An 18,606-nucleotide genomic window follows, 5' to 3' on the forward strand; every position below is an offset into this window, starting at 1 on the left:
CAGCCCTGAGCGATATATCTAGGTCAATCTAATTTTTATGTGTGGACCAGGCCTGAGATTCTCCAACACAATTCTGCAGCCAGAGGTATATTCTGCAGCAAATTCTGTGCTCCTAGAACATGCAGGGCCCTAATTCTTAGGAGTAATTGTAACTATATTAATTTCCTGAGCGGCAACACTGTGTTCAGCCTGCATCACTGGAACCTTTCCTTCATCTTGCCATTAATCAGTTTTTTCTCCTTGACCTTCTTTCATTCCTTACTGGGAGTGTGTGTGTGTGTCTGTACGTACGTACGTACGTACGTACACACACACACACACACACACACACACACACACACACACACACACACACACACACACACACACACACACACACATTGCTGTAATTGCTGGGTTTATGGAATCTCTATCTTGCCAAACCCTTTATTTGTCGTTTATCCTCTTTTGCTATCAAAAAAATGAATGACTACATGCCTTTAAACCAGATCACTATCCTGACTGTTAAAGTTATCTCAAGATTTTAGGCAGGACCTTACATATGGAATATTAAGAGATACCTTCTCCCTCCTGAGATTAGTTATTAGGGTAATCTTTGTGTTTTCGCTATTCTGTGTTCTTTGTATGTTTCATGTTACTTTGTTTTTAAATACTTCTGTAATTAAATCCATCTTTAATATTAGTTTAGTAAATGTTACAGTACTTGTAAATAATTTGGATCCCCCTTAAAATTTTAAAAGCAAATCATAGGAGGCTTATCAGGCAACGGGATTCTGTCCTCGATAACAAACACTGAACAACGGTAGCATTGTATATAAAGTAAAGAACGACCTTCAAAACTCATATTTTTAATACGGCACTTGTGGGAGCAGGACAGTCATTTTTTAAAATTGAATAAATTTAAAAATAAGACATAAAAATTGTCTTAAGTGGTGGAATGCAGTTCAGAAGGTATGGACATAAACTAATTTTTTGTCTGCCATAGGCTTTTACCATGACAATTTATTCCTCCCAAAAGCATGATGCTTGTATGTGAACTGTATCATTGTATTCATCTACATTGTCTCATTATAACCACCATTTCCTGTTCATGTTCACAATTATGCTATTTAAGCTTTTAAAAAACACACACACAAATTAAACTGAAGGTGTTCCTTGAAATTTTCCATGACAATCTAACTTCAGGAGGAAAATATTAAATTGGTTGCTTACGAATGGTCTTCATCCTGACCCTATCCTCAACAGAGTCCACAGACCATGAGTTAGTTCATCCTCAGCCCCTCCCTAGGGTTTGGCTTTATGGATAATTAAAAAATAATAAAACATAAATTATCAGTCCTAACTGCATCTAGGAGTTCTCTCTGGGATCTCTTCTGTTCTCAATTCCCTTTACACACATAGAGCGTCTCCCAGTCTCACATATCCTGCTTGGAGCTAATTGGACTCACTTGCCACCATAACTCAGTAGTAATTAGCCTGAATCATAATGTAGGTTTTAGCACCTGAATCCAGAATGACTCAGCAGAAGAGGCTTTAATTTCCTATACCAGGTTTTAGGGAGTGCTCTTTAGTGGGATGAAAATGGTATATTTCTGAAAAGAGCTGCTTCTCTCGAAATAGTGTCAATGTCAAACTGCCTGCTTTAAACCTCAATATGCTCAAGATGGACTTGAGATTGGTGGGACGGAGAAACCACTTTGACTAATTGGAAGGAACTAGCTTCTCACCCTTTGAGAGTATCTGCCTCCGAGTTGTCAATGTGGTGTACGATTTAGGAGTTGCAATGCATTAGACACTGCTGCTCCTAGACACACTGATAGTAGTAGTGGCCAGAAATATCTTTTCCCATCTTTGGCTCATCAGCAAATTACCCTTTATTTTCAGATACAGACTTAACCCACATTCATCCTTTCTTTCATTGTCTCCAAGTTGTATAATTGCAATGCCTATGTTTTTTCATTCCTGAATCAGTTTTTGTAGGGTGAGCAAAAAGGCATATCAATTCAACACTAGTGATGCAGATTGGCTGGGCCCCAAGCTCAGGGAACAAGGGAAGCAGAGGTGGGTCGGGGAAAGATTTTTTTTTAAGTAATTCACAAGATTTATACCTTTGGTATTTTATTGATATGCTTGTCTATCTTGCCTTTTTATATTGTAAACTCATCAGGGCTTGTATTTTCCATTGTGTTCATACAGCACCTAGCACAATAGGGCCCTAATCCTGATTTGGGTCTTCGGGAGCTACTGCAATAAAAATAATAAATAATATCTGGGCTTGATTACAAAGGCCATATACAAGCTCCAGTTAGTTTATGGGAAGCATCCCAAGTGGGATTGACCAATGAGATCACACTGTGGCAGTTCTTCATGGAGTGCACTTGGCTCCCTGTCCAATTCTGGATCCATTCTGAAATCCAGGTTCAATTTTCTAAAGCTGTCAGTAGGTTAAGACTTAGCTATTTCAGAGAATACAGAGTGAATGGCAACTCTCAGCTGTAGCTGCGTTGTACAAGGATGCCATGGCTGAAATTCTGCAAGGTAGAGTATTCATTATAAAAGGGCTTGGTTTTCTACCACTGGAGATCAGGTTCAAACCAAATCTTGATGCTTTTAGAGTTTAGTGTAAAACCAGATTCTCTGAGCAAACCGAAAGATGGCTTCAGAAAAGCTCAACAACAAGAAACGACAGTCTTACTTTAAAATGTGATGTAAAAAAGGAAGGAGTGGGGACTATCATCTGTTGGGGCAGAATTCCTTGTCTGAATTATGTGTCTGGCCTGTGGTGGTTAGAAATGAAAGCATTAGAAATAGAAGTCTGCGTTGCTTAAATTTAAGTATCTATTTTCAAAAATCTATTGGCTGATTTTACACAGTCCTAAAATGAAACAAATATAAGGTGGGGGAGGGGACATTTTTGTCCAGTGTTACCTCCTCCATGATCCTGCCCCTCTTGTAGGTGTATGGATTGCAGAGAAAAAAATTGTTGCTAAATATTCATATAGATTTGTAATCTTCCACCAATCAGATTGCTTCTTCAGTCCATACCATTTTTTAAATATAATATACCACAGATATGAAATATTTTGGTGAAAATCCCTTAATTCCATAGTTGCATACATACTTTTCTAAGGTGCTGTTAGTTTTGGGGCCTTCTAAAGTAGGCAGGTATGGGACAAAGTTTCTTCACATTCACAAAAATTTCTTAACAGGCACGGCTTACTTGATTCTCACAAACAAGTGCTCAGCTTCAGTTTCCAAATGCTTTGAGAATGCAGGTACTCCACAAATTGTTAAGGAGCCTAAGTACCCAGTGATTTAGTCTGAAAAATTTCCAGACATTTTTACAGAGATAATTTACATGTAGAGTTGTAACCAATACTTTAAAAACTTGATGACATAAGATCTAAAGTGAGTTCTTGTTTTATTAGCAGGAGAGGTGAAGGGATTCTTTAATACATGGTTTGGCAGTAGTTCACCAATTTTTTTCATTCTGCAGGCCACTTAGTAAAAGAGAGATCCTCTCATGGACTATTGCCCTTTCCAACAACCTAATCCCCCTCTGTTTGGTTCAACATTGAATTCTTTGGACCAGCAGGAGGGGCTCCTTGGACCATTGGTGTTCTACGAACCGTACTTTGATGTGCAAAAATACTATCAATAAATAGTGATTCTCAACATCCAAAGATTTCTTGTAAAATGCTATGTAAATTACAATCACACAGTGCAATTTCATCATATAGTTAAAATATTTTCTCTGTCAAGTTTATTATTACATACAATAAAGCTACTATTAATACTAAAAATAAGCAATTCTGAAGCATTGGTATATCATTGACAGGTACAGTTTTAAAGTAATATCTTGAACTTTGACTGAGCATATCTTTTAAACTGAAATAAAACAAAATATAAACCAGATATCCATAATTGGTGGTATTTATAAGAGATTAAACCACTATAAGATTTCTTTCAGTTGAATCATTTTTTTATTTCCTTGTTTGGGGTCAAAATAAATCAATATTTCATTTTTTTTTTAAATTATTTTTGTTTAAATAATTTGATGCTAACCACAATAACCTGCTTTCAGAATGACAGGAGTGGTACTGTTCAATATCACTTTTTGCAGCATTGGTTGGTGGTGATATAGTGATACTTAGGTTGCTTCAGTTATTCTATAGGGTTTTCATATTAAAATGTACATCTGTTCTTACAAAACCATCTTCAGAGCAATTTAAAAATATTTATCAGCTGACTGTATTTTTTTGGTTTTGGTTCAGAGAAATGAAGGTGTTTAAAACTTAACCAATTTAGAACTCTTAGAGAGATCTGTAGGTTTTAAATTTCATATAAAGGAATTGGTAGATATAACTTTTTTTTTTAATTGTGTGCTGTACTTTGTCCATCCATCTGTGATAGGAACACACACATCTGTTGATTGGCTGATCTGCCAATTTGGTTTTAAAAAAAGTCATTTTGCTGATTAAATTGATTTGTCAGCTTGTTCCATTCTAATGCTGTGATAGCTCAGGAGCTTTCAGTACATTGAATAGTTAAAACCTGCTTTTGAGGTCAGTGTCAGCCACTCTGACCTCTGCTGAACTGTCACCTGAGTCAGAACTGGGGGGGATTAATTCTTTGATATTGTAATGGCTTTGCTTATCAATTGACTTCTTCATTACTGAAGATGTTAGGCCTTTTGTTTCCCTTCTTATTATGTAACCAAGCAAGCTCTTAAGTAGAAGGTACTTTTTTTGCGAGGTGTGGAAGTGCTTATTTTATTTTTGTGAAGTATATCTAGTAATCAAATGGATAAAAATAACTTCTTCATCTACAATGTAGTCATGAATTACTGTGCTTAATATCAGAATTGTTTGAGGACAGTTTTTGTTTATGACACAGATTAGTTTTCAAAGAACATTTTAACAAGTAAAACACATTGCATCCAGATTACTGTGTGCCTGATTAGAGGTTTACAGTTTTGTTCTAAATACTTTCAATAAGTGTATGTGTGCATGTGAGAGAATGTGATATATAAAATATTTACAGGCAAGGATTGTTTAATTGTATTTATGTACTTCAAAGACTTTTTAGGGATTATAATATTCTTGTGATCTATTCATTGCATTGTAGATACTATGAACTATATAATATTACAAGCCTTTTTTCAAGTCATATCTGACATTCCACCCTTCCCCCGGCAGTTTGTTCAAATACAGACTCCTAGGTTTTATCACCCAAGGGTAAATATAATTGCTACTGTAGCTGAGTCTTGTGTTCTTTTTCTTTTTTCCCCTTAAATCATAATGGTTTTCCTCAGTTCTGTTTCAGCGAATGAATTCTTTGATTAAAATGGGCAAATCAAAGTATATTACAGATATGTTATCGTTAGTTCTTCATGTAACAGGATAAATTAGTTTAATTACACGTGGCAGTTTTCTTTGCTTGTGATGTAATGTGAAATAAGGTCCTCCCTCTCCCCAAAAACGCCCGAGCCAATTAATAAAGCTTTTAAGCTCTTTGTCACAGGCCACCATGGAGGTCTGCAGAGAAGAACTTTAATCCAATAAACATTTCATTTAGATCATGAAAAGAAAGCTTGAGGAGAAGCTCCTACAAGAGAGGGTGTTACCAGTGATTCTAACCATGAAGAGATGTGAGGAATTTGCCAAATTAACCAAGAGACCTTCATATTTAACACATAAACGTGTCAAAACTAATAATAGAATAATTTAATTTGAGTTGAACCTTATATTGTGAAAATTGTAAAAAGCCACAACTGTTTTCTTCAAAGACTTCACTGTTGAGCTGGATGGACAGGGCAAGGGGAGGTTGTGAGAAACCCAGATAGCAAATAACACTGGCCGAAGTTGGTGGGGGAAAAAAGGAATAGATAATTAGGTGTAATTAGTGTGTATGAATTGTTGTCTCCCTGCCCTTGGCTTGAATAAATTTAGAAGAAAAAACCCTACTGGTGAAAATGCTTTGATGTAAGAAGAGTCATTGTGGTTTGGCAGCATAAAGGCAGTGTTTTATACTTCTTACATAATGGTTGTGATACAGAAAGAGTGAATGGACTCTGCACCCCCCAGTCTGCTTTACAGCAAGGACTTTTGGATTCTCTTGAAACAAAATGCATCAGAAGTTTTCAGCTGTGGGTAATGAGGTAGTGGACCTCATCAGAGCTAAGCGTAAGCCATCTTTAGCCTTTGTTTAGATCTTAATCGCATTTTTTTTATTCTGGGAAATCTAGTTTCTTAAATCAACACTCCTTTTCCCCCCTCCGTGCCAGCAGCTCTTGCAAGAGCAAAGGCTAATACTAGGGAAAGAAATAAAATGAGAATTTAAAAAATAAAAAAAATCATAACATGGTGAGCCAACTTTATCGTTAGTGTAACTTCATTAAAGTATACAGAATTATACCAGGGATTAATTTGTAAATTATTACACTTCTAATCTAGTATGAGATATTGTTAGGGTTCTGTCTTTCAGCAAACCACTGCTTATTATTTAAAGACTGTTAAGAACCATTAGTAATAACAATAGTTGGGGTGGTGTATGTATGCACATACACAAAATATATGTAGGTTTAAAGCAACATGTAAGATTTATGATGTATACTCGGAGACAGGGTGACCTTCAAAAGAGTAAGGTGAAATAGAGCTGTTTAATTTAGTGTTGTTTCTGTTGCACACAGTTTGTTCTTTATCCTTCTTCTCCCTCTTTCAAAAGGCTGGAAAAAATAAGACATTTTGTGCCCAGCCACATGCCCCATTCCCCCTCCCACATATAAAAAACATTTTGTTTAGTTTCAAGATCTGAAATATTATACATCATAGTGAACATCAGAATCTTTTATGTTACACCCATTTCCCATTGTTTGAAATTTAATTATTTACTGGATACTGTATTTATAGACATTTATAGACAGGGTTTAAAATAATTTGTAGCAAGATTCTAAAATGAATTGTGTGTTCTCCTGCAGTAGCTAGAAGTGTTTATTTTTAATCACTAAAATTATAGGGCCACACCCTAAACTGATGTAAATCTGTGTAATTCCATAGATTTAATCTCAATGATTTTCCTGTTAAACTACTCAGATTAAAGAGAAAATGTTTCTATCACAAGTGTAAGAAGACCCATATTACAAATTCTGTTTGTCAACACGTAACTGCCTAGATTTTTGTTGTCTATTTAGAATAACAATTTTAAAATATCATAAATAAGAATTGCATTTGTCATACATGATCAGTCTTAACTACAACAACTCAGTCCAATTGTTTTTGTATTATTTAAAATGCAAAATCTGACCAAGGTAACATTTTGAAAATTGTCCACAAAGTTTATTTTTCTAGTGTTTTTAAAGTTGTATTAGGAATGATGCTTCTAGCACCACTGTAGTAACCTGCAATGTTGTATCATTCCACAGTTATTGAAAAATAATAGGAAAAAACCTGTGAAGAAAGTAGCATTTCATTTAACCCTTTTGAAGCATTGTGCCATTATACATTACAAGTAGTCTTTTGTACTTGAAGTTGATTTGAGCTGTGAAAGGCAACACCTGAATATCTCACAAGACTAAATAATTATGGCTGATTGTGTTTTTCAGGTATAGGTCACAGGAAATTCACTTAGGGTAGAATATATACAAAGCTAAGAAATATGCAGATTTTCTGTTGTAGGATTGTGTAAAAATTATTTACAGTTAATACTTGCATAAAGGTTAGAAAGGTTGATGAAGTGATATTTAGTTTTGCTTTACTATTCACTGCATGTCAGAATGTAATTATGACTGATTCATGAAACTGTCTTAGAAACGAACCATCTTTATTAAAATGCTGATCAAGATAAGAGCTGACAGTAATAAAGAATAGAACATTTTAGTCTTGTTGCTTTTGAATGATTGCTAATTACCCCAGAGGTCATGTATAGTGCTTGGGAGGATTCATTGACATTATTTCTTTTAAGTCTACTGTTTCAATAGCATCTGAACATGAAGACGAAAACTGAGTGCATATCGAACAAGACTTTGATCAAGTTTTTTATGCCATGAAATACCTGACGATTCCTCTTTCCTGCTTTTGTTGTTGTAAATTTAAATTCTTAGGAGTCTAGACAGCAGAGTATTAGGAGTGCTGAAAATGCGGTATATTCATTTAACAGGGCTAACCTTAAGTATAAGCAAAGCAAGCAACCATTGCTTCTCAGGGTCCTGCATCCCATACATGTTGTGTAACTCATGGCCTAGTTCTATCTCCTTCAGAAGCTGGCCCAGAGAGAAACCAGTATGCTGCCAGCATACCTTTTCTCTCTCTCTCTTTCTCTTAACAGGACAAGGGATGGAGTTAACTTACGGTCCAATTTGCCCCACCTAACTTCAAACAGCTGGAGGAGCAGGTCTTATAAATCATAAGGCCTGCTTGACTAACTCTAAATCCTGAAATAAGATGGTGATTGGCATTAGCTGAAAACTTCAAGACCATCCATTGTAACTAGTCTAATGTTAATCATATATGGTGGCTCAGAAAACAAATGTGTTCGTTAAACATACTATGTGCCTACTTAAGAAAGTATTATTGTTTTACTATAGTTATGAATTATTTGGAATGATTTCCATTCCAGTGGTGTTCTTCAGAAGGAGAAGTGTCTGTTAGCCTTCTTCTGATATCCCTCAGTTAAGAATTTTAAAACCCTCAAATAAAACTCTTGCTTTTAATTAGACACTTGATATGGGTCAATTAATGAAAATACCAAGGAAACCAGAAAAGATAACAGACTGTGGCCAAGAAAAGTAAAACTACTGTTTTTTGTAATAGTGATGGAAGACACCCACAATACGTTTATGCATTCCATCATAAGGGAGAGTGTTTTTTATCCCTTGGTGGGGAGGAGAATGATTAATGAAAATTCTTGTTGTTGGATAATTTGACGGAAGGAGGGATTTTCAGTCGTCATGAATAGCCAGGGAAGTCTAAATCAGTTGTGCAGTCTTGTTACTGTTGGATACTTGTTTGGACGTCATGTAACGTGAAGGAGTTAGCTAGAGAGGATATACTTGAAAAGGGAAGATTGAAGTCTAAAACAGTAGTTGTTGATCCTTTCATTGAGAAAATTCTGTTGGAATTGCACTTCTCAGGCTCAGCTTGCCCTTGGTTATAAACAGTTGGTGTTTATATATATTTCTTTTTAAAATTCATTATGCTGTATGTATGTGTAAGCGTAATAGCTGATTATATAGCATTATGAGTCTGAGAACAGGAGAAAAGATCTTAATCTTAGCTCACTTCAGTAGTATGAAGCAGTCCTTGCCATCAGATGTATTTGTGAAAGCAGGTTTCTGCCAAGTTAGTTGGCAGAAGCAACTGATTGTATGGAATTTTGTTCTCTAATGGTGCTGTAAAAGAGAGTGCACTCTATCCATACAACTGCATCCTAGTGGAATAGTAGCAGAAAAAGTGATTGCCATGAAACAAAATACCATGACTTCATATTAGTTAACTTGAAATTTAGAATGTAACTCTGGTTATTTTACACAATAGTAGGAACAGTACCAGGTTCTTTAAAACATTTCTTTTTTTTATTTCCCATTTCTTATGATTCCCCATCCCTAAGATACTCACAATTTAGGACATATTGGAGTAGTTCAGAACAGTGATGGTAACTTATACTCTTTAGCCCCTGGTGCTGCAAACACATATACATGTGCTCAACTTTATACATGTAAATAGTCCAGTTGAAGCTTAAAGTTAAGCATGTGCATAAATTTTGCAGGATTGGGACCTTAGCTTATGTACTTTGCCATCCTTGCTGGTTAATAATAATAATTAATAATAAAAATCTGTCTCCTATATAGGGGTTTTCATCAGTAGATCTCAAAACACTTTACAAAGGTGGTGTCATTATCCCTGTAATCTCTTGTTTAAAACCACACTTACCATTTTATTTTTTTGCACAGGTTCATCAAAGTGTGTTTTTCTATAAAGCTAATAGTTATGTGCGTGTATGCATATGTATATATCTTCTCAATATTTAAAAATCACTTTATCTTTCATGTATTGCACATGTAGGTAAAAATAAAAACAAAAAAGCATCTTCAACTCTGGCAATCTCATATTGCCGTACACACGCATTATTTAATAAAATATTAAATCACAGATTACAGTTCACTAAATATTCTATACAAAATATTTCATAGCACACATCTACACAATTAATTCTCCACAATTTATACAAGATAGCAATGTAATCTCTTCTCTATCTATACTTCACAGGTGCTTTTATTTGAGTTTTTAAAAAATAATATAGCCACCTGTCTTGGATGGTTTAGACACAACAAATCCTGCATCTTGGCAGGGGGTTAGACTAGATGACCTTTGGGGTCCCTTCTAACCTGCTGATTCTATGATTCTAACAAGAATTATGTAGAACAGATTGTGTACCACAAGACCCTGAATACACTGTCAATTTATATATGTACACATTTTTGCTCTTAAAAAGTGTTATCAAATGGCTTTGAGAGAGAATGTTGATTGGATTACTGTAGTAATTGGAGATAGGACAAGATATTAATAGCTGATGCATTTCAATATTTAAACACCCTGATGCTATGTAATTCAAGAAACACTGTATCATTCACAAATTTTCATAGAGAACATATAATGCAGCATATCCATTCATGTTGGGTTGGGGGGTTTTGTGCTTAAGTTGTAGTTGAGGTTTTCATAAATCATTCTTTAGTTCTTTTAAAATGTACAGTGACTAGATATATGAAATCTGTAGCTGGAAACATATTCTAATGTTGATGTTTTAACACGTAACCGCATGTCTGCCAAACAATAGATTATCTTACTCATAAACAATTTACTAATGTAATAATTTCTGTCTTGCATTGTTATAAAAGTTACATTTTAAAGCTCATTTTCTACCCTAAAGGCATATGTGTGCTATACAATAACTTGCCCATATGAATCTGTTTTGATAATAAGTGCAACATACAAAATTTTTGTGAACATGGTCAGAGTTAAAAGTTGCTATGCTTTGTTTTTGAAATGGTGAGTATTTATGGAAGTTTCTCTTAAATTTTGAAAGAGAACCTAAACTCAGGAGTTCCTTATTTTTAATGATTGTGTTTTTATGAATGGAGTCCAGGAACCTTAACGTGTTAATGCTGTTATTTGTTTGGCTTTCCCTCTGTTTTTGGGGAGGGGGGAAAATGATTTTGTTAATTTTGCTTGAAATGTGCATAATATTTTTTAAAAGTTTTAACACTTTATTGTGAGGTGTTTTAGTGTGAGTGGCTGATGTAAAACTGTCAGTATGTGTATGGTGCTGCTATACTGGTAAAAGAGACGAGATCTGAAACCAGCTGTGTGTAGATCAGTAATGGGAGAGTTGTGTGTATGTATAGTCCATACATTCCGGAGAATGCTGATGTGCAGCCAGCTACAATTGTATAGTCTTGGCATTATGATAAAGAGAGAGTTGATGTAAAACCAGTTCTGTGGACATAGCCCAAATGTTACGGTAAAGGGAGAGTGAACCTGAAACCTGCTGCACGTTTGTAGAATAGATATTACAGTAAGAGGAGAGTTGACCTGAAACCAGGTGCACATGTATATATATATTTTATATATGTGCACTGGGCACTGTGGCAATATAGGATAGCTGATATAAAACCTGCATTTAAATAATTCCTTTATTATGTATGAAGTCTCTTTCAGTTCATGCTACTTGATACTGTAGACATTAAGACGGGGTCGGCAACCTTTCAGAAGTGGTGTGCCATGTCTTCATTTATTCACTCTAATTTAAGGTTTTGCGTTCCAGTAATACATTTTAACATTTTTAGAAGGTCTCTTTCTATAAGTCTTTAATATATAACTAAACTATTGTTGTATGTAAAGTAAAGTTTAAAGTTTTTAAAATGTTTAAGAAGCTTCATTTAAAATTAAATTAAAACGCAGAGCCCCCCGGACCGGTGCCCAGAACCCGGACAGTGTGAGTGCCACTGAAAATTAGCTCGCATGCCGCCTTTGGCACACATGCCGCAGGTTGCCTACCTCTGCATTAAGATGTATAAGTATGGATAGTTGAGTGGTTTAAGTTTGAACAATTCTAAAAGTAGAAAAAATGTTAAAATCTAGAGAAAATTTTCAAAAAAGTAACTTTTAAATGCTTCGAGATTTTGGCTTGTTCAATGGAATGTACTTAATAATAAGAATATAGCGGTAGGGATAGAATACCGACCACCTGACCAGGATGGTGATAGTGACTGTGAAATGCTCAGGGAGATTAGAGAGGCTATAAAAATAAAAAACTCAATAATAATGGGGGATTTCAACTATCCCCATATTGACTGTGTACATGCGACCTTAGGGTGGGATGCGGAGATAAAGTTTCTTGACACCTTAAATGACTGCTTCTTGGAGCAGCTAGTCCTGGAACCCACAAGAGGAGAGGAAATTCTTGATTTAGTTCTAAGTGGAGCACAGAATCTCGTTCAAGAAGTGAATATAGCTGGACCGCTTGGTAATAGTTACCATAATATAATTAAATTTAACATTCCTGTGGCGGGGAAAACACCACAGCAGCCCAACATGGTAGCATTTAATTTCAGAAAGGGGAACTACACAAAAATGAGGAAGTTAGTTGAACAGAAATTAAAAGGTACAGTGCCAAAAGTAATATCCCTGCAAGCTACATGGAAACTATTTAAAGGCACCATAATAGAGGCTCAACTTAAATGTATACCCCAAATTAAAAAACATGGTAAGAGAACCAAAGAAGTGTCATCGTGGCTAAACAACAAAGTAAAAGAAGCAGTGAGAGACAAAAAGGCATCCTTTAAAAAGTGGAAGTTACATCCTAGTGAGGAAAATAGAAAGGAGCATAAACCCTGGCAAATTAAGTGTAAAAATATAATTAGGAAGGCCAAAAAAGAATTTGAAGAACAGCTATCCAAAGACTCGAAAAGTAATAGCAATTTTTTTTTTTTAAGTACATCAGAAGCAGGAAGCCTGCTAAACAACCAGTGGGGCCACTGAACGACCAAGATGCTAAAGGAACACTCAAGGACGATAAGGCCATTACGGAGATACTAAATGAATTCTTTGCATCAGTCTTCACAGCTGAGGATGTGAGGGAGATTCCCAAACCTGAGCCATTCTTTTTAAGTGACAAATCTGAGGAACTGTCCCAGATGGAGGTGTCATTAGAGGAGTTTTTGGAACAAATTGATAAACTAAATAGTAATAAGTCACCAGGACCAGATGATATTCACCAAAGAGTTCTGAAGGAACTCAAATGTGAAATTGCAGAACTACTAACTAGTTTGTAACCTATCATTTAAATCAGCTTCTGTACCAAATGGCTAATGTCACGCCAATTTTTAAAAAGGGCTCCAGAGGTGATCCTGGCAATTTCAGGCCGGTAAGCCTGACTTCAGTACCAGGGAAACTGGTTGAAACTATAGTGAAAAACAAAATTGTTAGACACATAGATTAACATAATTTGTTGGGGAAGAGTCTACGTGGTTATTGTAAAGGGAAATCTTGCCTCACCAATCTACTAGAATTCTTTGAGGGGTCAACAGGCATGTGGACAAGGGGGATCCACGGAATGTAGTGTACTTAGATTTTCAGAAAGACTTTGACAAGGTCCCTCACCAAAGGCTCTTAGAAAAGTAAGCTGTCATGGGATAAGAGGGAAGGTGCTCTCATGGATTGGTAACTGGTTAAAAGGTAGAAAACAAAGGGTAGGAATAAATGGTCAGTTTTCAGAATGGAGAGAGGTAAATAGTGGTGTCCCCCAGGGGTCTGAACTGGGACCAGTCTTATTCAATATATTCATAAATGATCTGGAAAAAGGGATAAACAGTGAGTTGGCAAAATTTGCAGATGATACAAAAATACTCAAGATAGTTAAGTCCCAGGCAGACTGCAAAGAGCTACAAACAGATCTCAGAAAACTGGATGACTGGGCAGCAATATGGCAGATGAAATTCAATGTTGATTAATGCAAAGTAATGCACATTGGAAAACATCCCAAGTACATACATAAAATGATGGGATCTAAATTAGGTGTTATCACTCAAGAAAGTGATCTTGGAGTCATTATGGATAGTTCTCTGAAAACATCCACTCAATGTGCAGCGGAGGTCAAAAAACCTAACAGAATGCTGGGAATCATTAAGAAAGGGATAGAAAATAAGACAGAAAATATCATATTGCCTCTGTATAAATCCATGCTGAGTCCACATCTTGAATATTGTGTGCAGATGTGGTCACCTCATCTCAAAAAAGATATATTGGAATTGGAAAAGTTTCAGAAAAGGGCAACAAAAATTATTAGAAGTATGGAATTGCTTCCATATGAGGAGAGATTAATAAGACTGGGACTTTTCATCTTGGAAAAGAGACAACTAAGGGAGGATATGATAGAGGTCTATAAAATCATGACTGGTGTGGAGAAAGTAAATAAGGAAGTGTTATTTACTCCTTCTCATAACACAAGAACTAGGGGTCACCAAATGAAATTAATAGGCAGCACGTTTAAAACGAACAAAAGGAAGTATTTTTTCACAATGCACTGTCAACCTGTGGAACTCCTTGCCAGAGGATGTTGTGAAGGCCAAGACTATAACAGGGTTTAAAAAAGAACTAGATAAGTTCATGGAGGATAGATCCATCAATGGCTATTAGCCAGGATGGGCAGGGATGGCGTCCCTAGCCTCTGTTTGCCAGAAGCTGGGAATGGGCAACAGGGGATGGATCACTTGATGATTACCTATTCAGTTCATTCCCTCTGGGGCATCTGGCATTGGCCATTGTCAAAAGACAGGATACGGGGCTGGATGGACCTTTGATCTGACCCAGTATGGCCATTCTTATGTTCTTAATACTTGTGCAAAATGTAATCTGGATCCCTTCAATAAGTAGATAAAGCAGAGATAAGCCCCCAGTTTGACTGCATGGTCTTACTATGACTAAATCTTGCCATTCCATCCCCCTTACAATGAACACAGGGTCTGTTGATCAGACCAGTAGGACTGAGGCACAGTGCCTGAAAGAGAGTGGGGAGGCAGGAGCTGGCCACTTATTCTCGGGTCCTGCATCTCCCATTAGCCAGGCTTTGGGGACTGGGTGTGCTGATTGGCCATTATCCTCTCCTCCAACCTGCCCAGTGTATTTAAACTCTGTCTGGGCTTTTGAAGAGCCTCAAACCCCATTTAGCTGCCCCTGTTCTCCTTTTAGTTGTTGTGTAAGAGTTGTGTTTTTCAGGATTTGGCTGGCCTGTTTTAGGATCAGGAAGTAGATTTTCACAGTGGATCAGACTGTCTGAGATCTGGTGGAGTTTTTCACCTACCTCACAGTATTGTTGAGGCATGATTGGGTTGAATGGAATAGGTCTTGAATGTTTAATATTAGGAATGGTAAGACTGTTTAGCTTGTCGCAACTTGTGTTTGGTGTCCAATGTGAATAAAAGCTAAAAAAACTAACTCTCAGAAGCAAATGAGACCAAGGATTTCACTGGTGAACGTACAGGAGAAGGGAAGACCTGAAGTCTTCATGGACTGAGGTCCCTCCTTGGTAAACCCTCTCCCCTCCGCATGTGGATTGAGGGTGAGAGGACTGAGAAGCGATCTGAGTCCTAGGGCTAGGCCAATCAGGGGCTATCCTAAATTATTGGTTACATGATGGGAGCCCTGTAACCATGCACTGGACTAGTTAAATGTCTGATACATGAGAACAGAGGTGGATGTGTAGCACCTCTTCCCAGTGTTAATTTAATAAAGTTGCACCCTGCCGCTTAAATCCATCCCAGTGTCTGTCGTTCATTTGCCTGTGTATCCTAATCAGTCTGGCCTTTCCTGTCTATCTGCTCAGCCAAAAGTCTTGTTCTCATGAATCCTCATTTCATGTTGTGATGCTACCACCTCCTTCTTTCTGACCTTGACTAAGGCAACCTCATTCTCCTCAAATGTAGTAAAATAAACTTTCTGGCTTGTCACTCTGAACCCATCATCTCAGCTGCTATCTGATTTAGTAACTTCTCACGATTTTAACTCTTGGCTTTACTACCCATTAATCAGCTGCTCAAATACCTCCATGCTTTCTCTCATGGTGACCCTTACATGGGGAAAACTCCCTAATGAAATCCATACAACTACTACTACATCCTCCTCCTCCAAGTCCAAGCTTAAGACTATCCTCTGCTGTGGTGCCTGCAAAACTTTATCTGCTGGCAATGGCTAGGCAGACAATGAACTACAATTGCCCCTCTGTTCTTCTTTCTTTTCCCTGCTGCTTTACTCCCTACTGCTTTACTCCCTACTGCATCCCCAAATAAATAAAAGCAGCAATACATGTAACTGGCTTGGGCCAGTTCTTCAAATTCATTTGTTTGTATATTCTGTAGCCATCCTCTATTCTTTGTCTGTTTGTCTCTTTAGAGGATAAGTCATCCAGGACAGAATTTTCTCTTCTCTTTGTATAGTGCCCAGTACAATTGAGCCCCAATCCCAGAAAGGTCTTTGGGTACAAGCATAATATAAATATTTACTACTAATAATATACCTGTTTTGGTTTCATATATGTTACTGTGACTTAGGGGAATTTTACTTGGGGGACTGCCAGGTTAATACATTAACTTTATTTGACCTTCATTTGAGCTTCTTAAAAATCTTTGTCCCTCTATTTACCAGGCTTTTGTGCTATAGAATATCAGGGTTGGAAGGGACCTCAGGAGGTCATCTAGTCCAAGATACTATATATTAGTATCATGATACTATATATTAATATCATGACAACATTTAAAAACGGTCTTGTACCGAACATGAATGCAATAGCAAATAAATAATACAAGAGTTTAAAGGAAGAAATATTTATTTTACAAGAAAACATTTTACAAATGAGAAGCAAGAGGAAGACCAAGGACAGGGTAGGCCCATTACTCAATGAGGCAGGGAAAGACAATAACAGAAAATGCAGCTGTGGCCAAAATGTTAAACCTTTTTTGTTTATTTTCACCAAAAACGTTAGCAGTGATTGGAGGATTAATATAGTGAACATAAATGTAAATGGGGTAGGAACTGAAACTAAAATAAGGAAAGAACAAGTTAAGAATTACTTAGACAAGTTAAATGTCTTCAAGTTGGCAGGGCCTGATGAAATACATCCTAGAATACTTAAGGAACTGGTTGAAAAGATCCTTGAGCCATTAGTGCTTATTGCTGAGAACTTGTGGAGGACAGGATTGATCCCAGAGGCCTGGAAAAGGGCAACTATAATACCTATTTATGAAAGGGAGAATAAGGATAACACAGGGAATTATAGATCAATTGGCTTAACTTTGGCACCCGGAAAGATAATGGAGCAATCAATCAGTTTGTAAGCACCTAGAAGAAAATAATGTGATAAGTAAAAAGAAAAGGAGTACTTGTGGAACCTTAGAGACTAACCAATTTATTTGAGCATAAGCTTTCATGAGCTACAGCTCATTCAGTGAGCTGTAGCTCACGAAAGCTTATGCTCAAATAAATTGGTTAGTCTCTAAGGTGCCACAAGTACTCCTTTTCTTCTTGCAAATACAGACTAACACGGCTGTTACTCTGAAATGTGATAAGTAACACTCAACGTAGATTTGTCAAGAACAAATCATGTCAAACCAACCTAATATCATTCTTTGACAGTATAACAAGCCTTGTGGATAGGAGGGAAGATAGTAGATGTGATATATCTCGACTTAGTAAGGTTTTTGATACTATCTGACATGACCTGCTCAGAATCAAATTGGAGAAATATAGCCTTGACAAGCCTACTATAAGGAGAGTTCACAACTGGTTGGAAAAGTGTACTCAGAGAGTAGTTATCAGTGGTTCACAGTCAAGCTTGAAAGGCATATCAAATGGGGTCCTGGAGGAATGTGTCCTCGGTCCATTTCTATTCAGTGTCTTCATAAATTATTTGGATTATGGCATCGAGAGTACATTTATAAAGTTTGCAGACAATACCAAGATGGGAGGAGTTGCCGGGGCTTTAGAGGACATGATTAGAATTCAAAATTCTGGACAAACTGGAGAAGCGGTCTGAAATAAAGAGGATGAAATTCAATAAGGACAAATGCAAAGTACTCCACTTAGGAAGGAACAATCAATTGCATGAATACAAAATGGGAAATGACTGCATAGGAAGGAGTACTGCAGAAAAGGATTTGGGGGTTATAGTGGATCGCAAACTAAATATGCGTCAAAAATGTATTTGCAAAAGTGTTGTAAGCAAGACATGAGAAGTAATTCTTCCATTCTACTCAGCACTTATACGGTCTTAACTGGAGTACTGTGTCCAGTTCTAGGCACACCACTTCAGGAAAGATGTGGACAACCTGGAGAAAGTCCAGGGGAGAGCAACAACAAATATTAAAAGTCTAGAAAATATGATCTACGAGGAAAGATTGGGGGGGAAATTGGATTGTTTTGCATGGAGAAGAGCAGACTGAGGGGGACATGATGCCTTCAAGTACATAAAAGGTTGTTATAAAGAGGAGGATGACAAATTGTTCTCCTTACCACTGAGGACAGGATAAGAAGTAGTGGTCTTAAATTACAGCAAGGG

General features: G+C 36.8%; 1 protein-coding gene across 1 annotated transcript in view; it reads left to right on the plus strand.

Moving 5' to 3' along the window:
• AFG1L (AFG1 like ATPase) overlaps positions 1-18,606 on the plus strand; it is a 133,859-nt gene that overhangs the window by 71,552 nt on the left and 43,701 nt on the right. The window lies entirely within an intron of this gene.

Source organism: Eretmochelys imbricata, chromosome 3 (genome assembly GCF_965152235.1).
Source record: "Eretmochelys imbricata isolate rEreImb1 chromosome 3, rEreImb1.hap1, whole genome shotgun sequence".
Classification (NCBI taxonomy): Eukaryota; Metazoa; Chordata; order Testudines; family Cheloniidae; genus Eretmochelys; species Eretmochelys imbricata.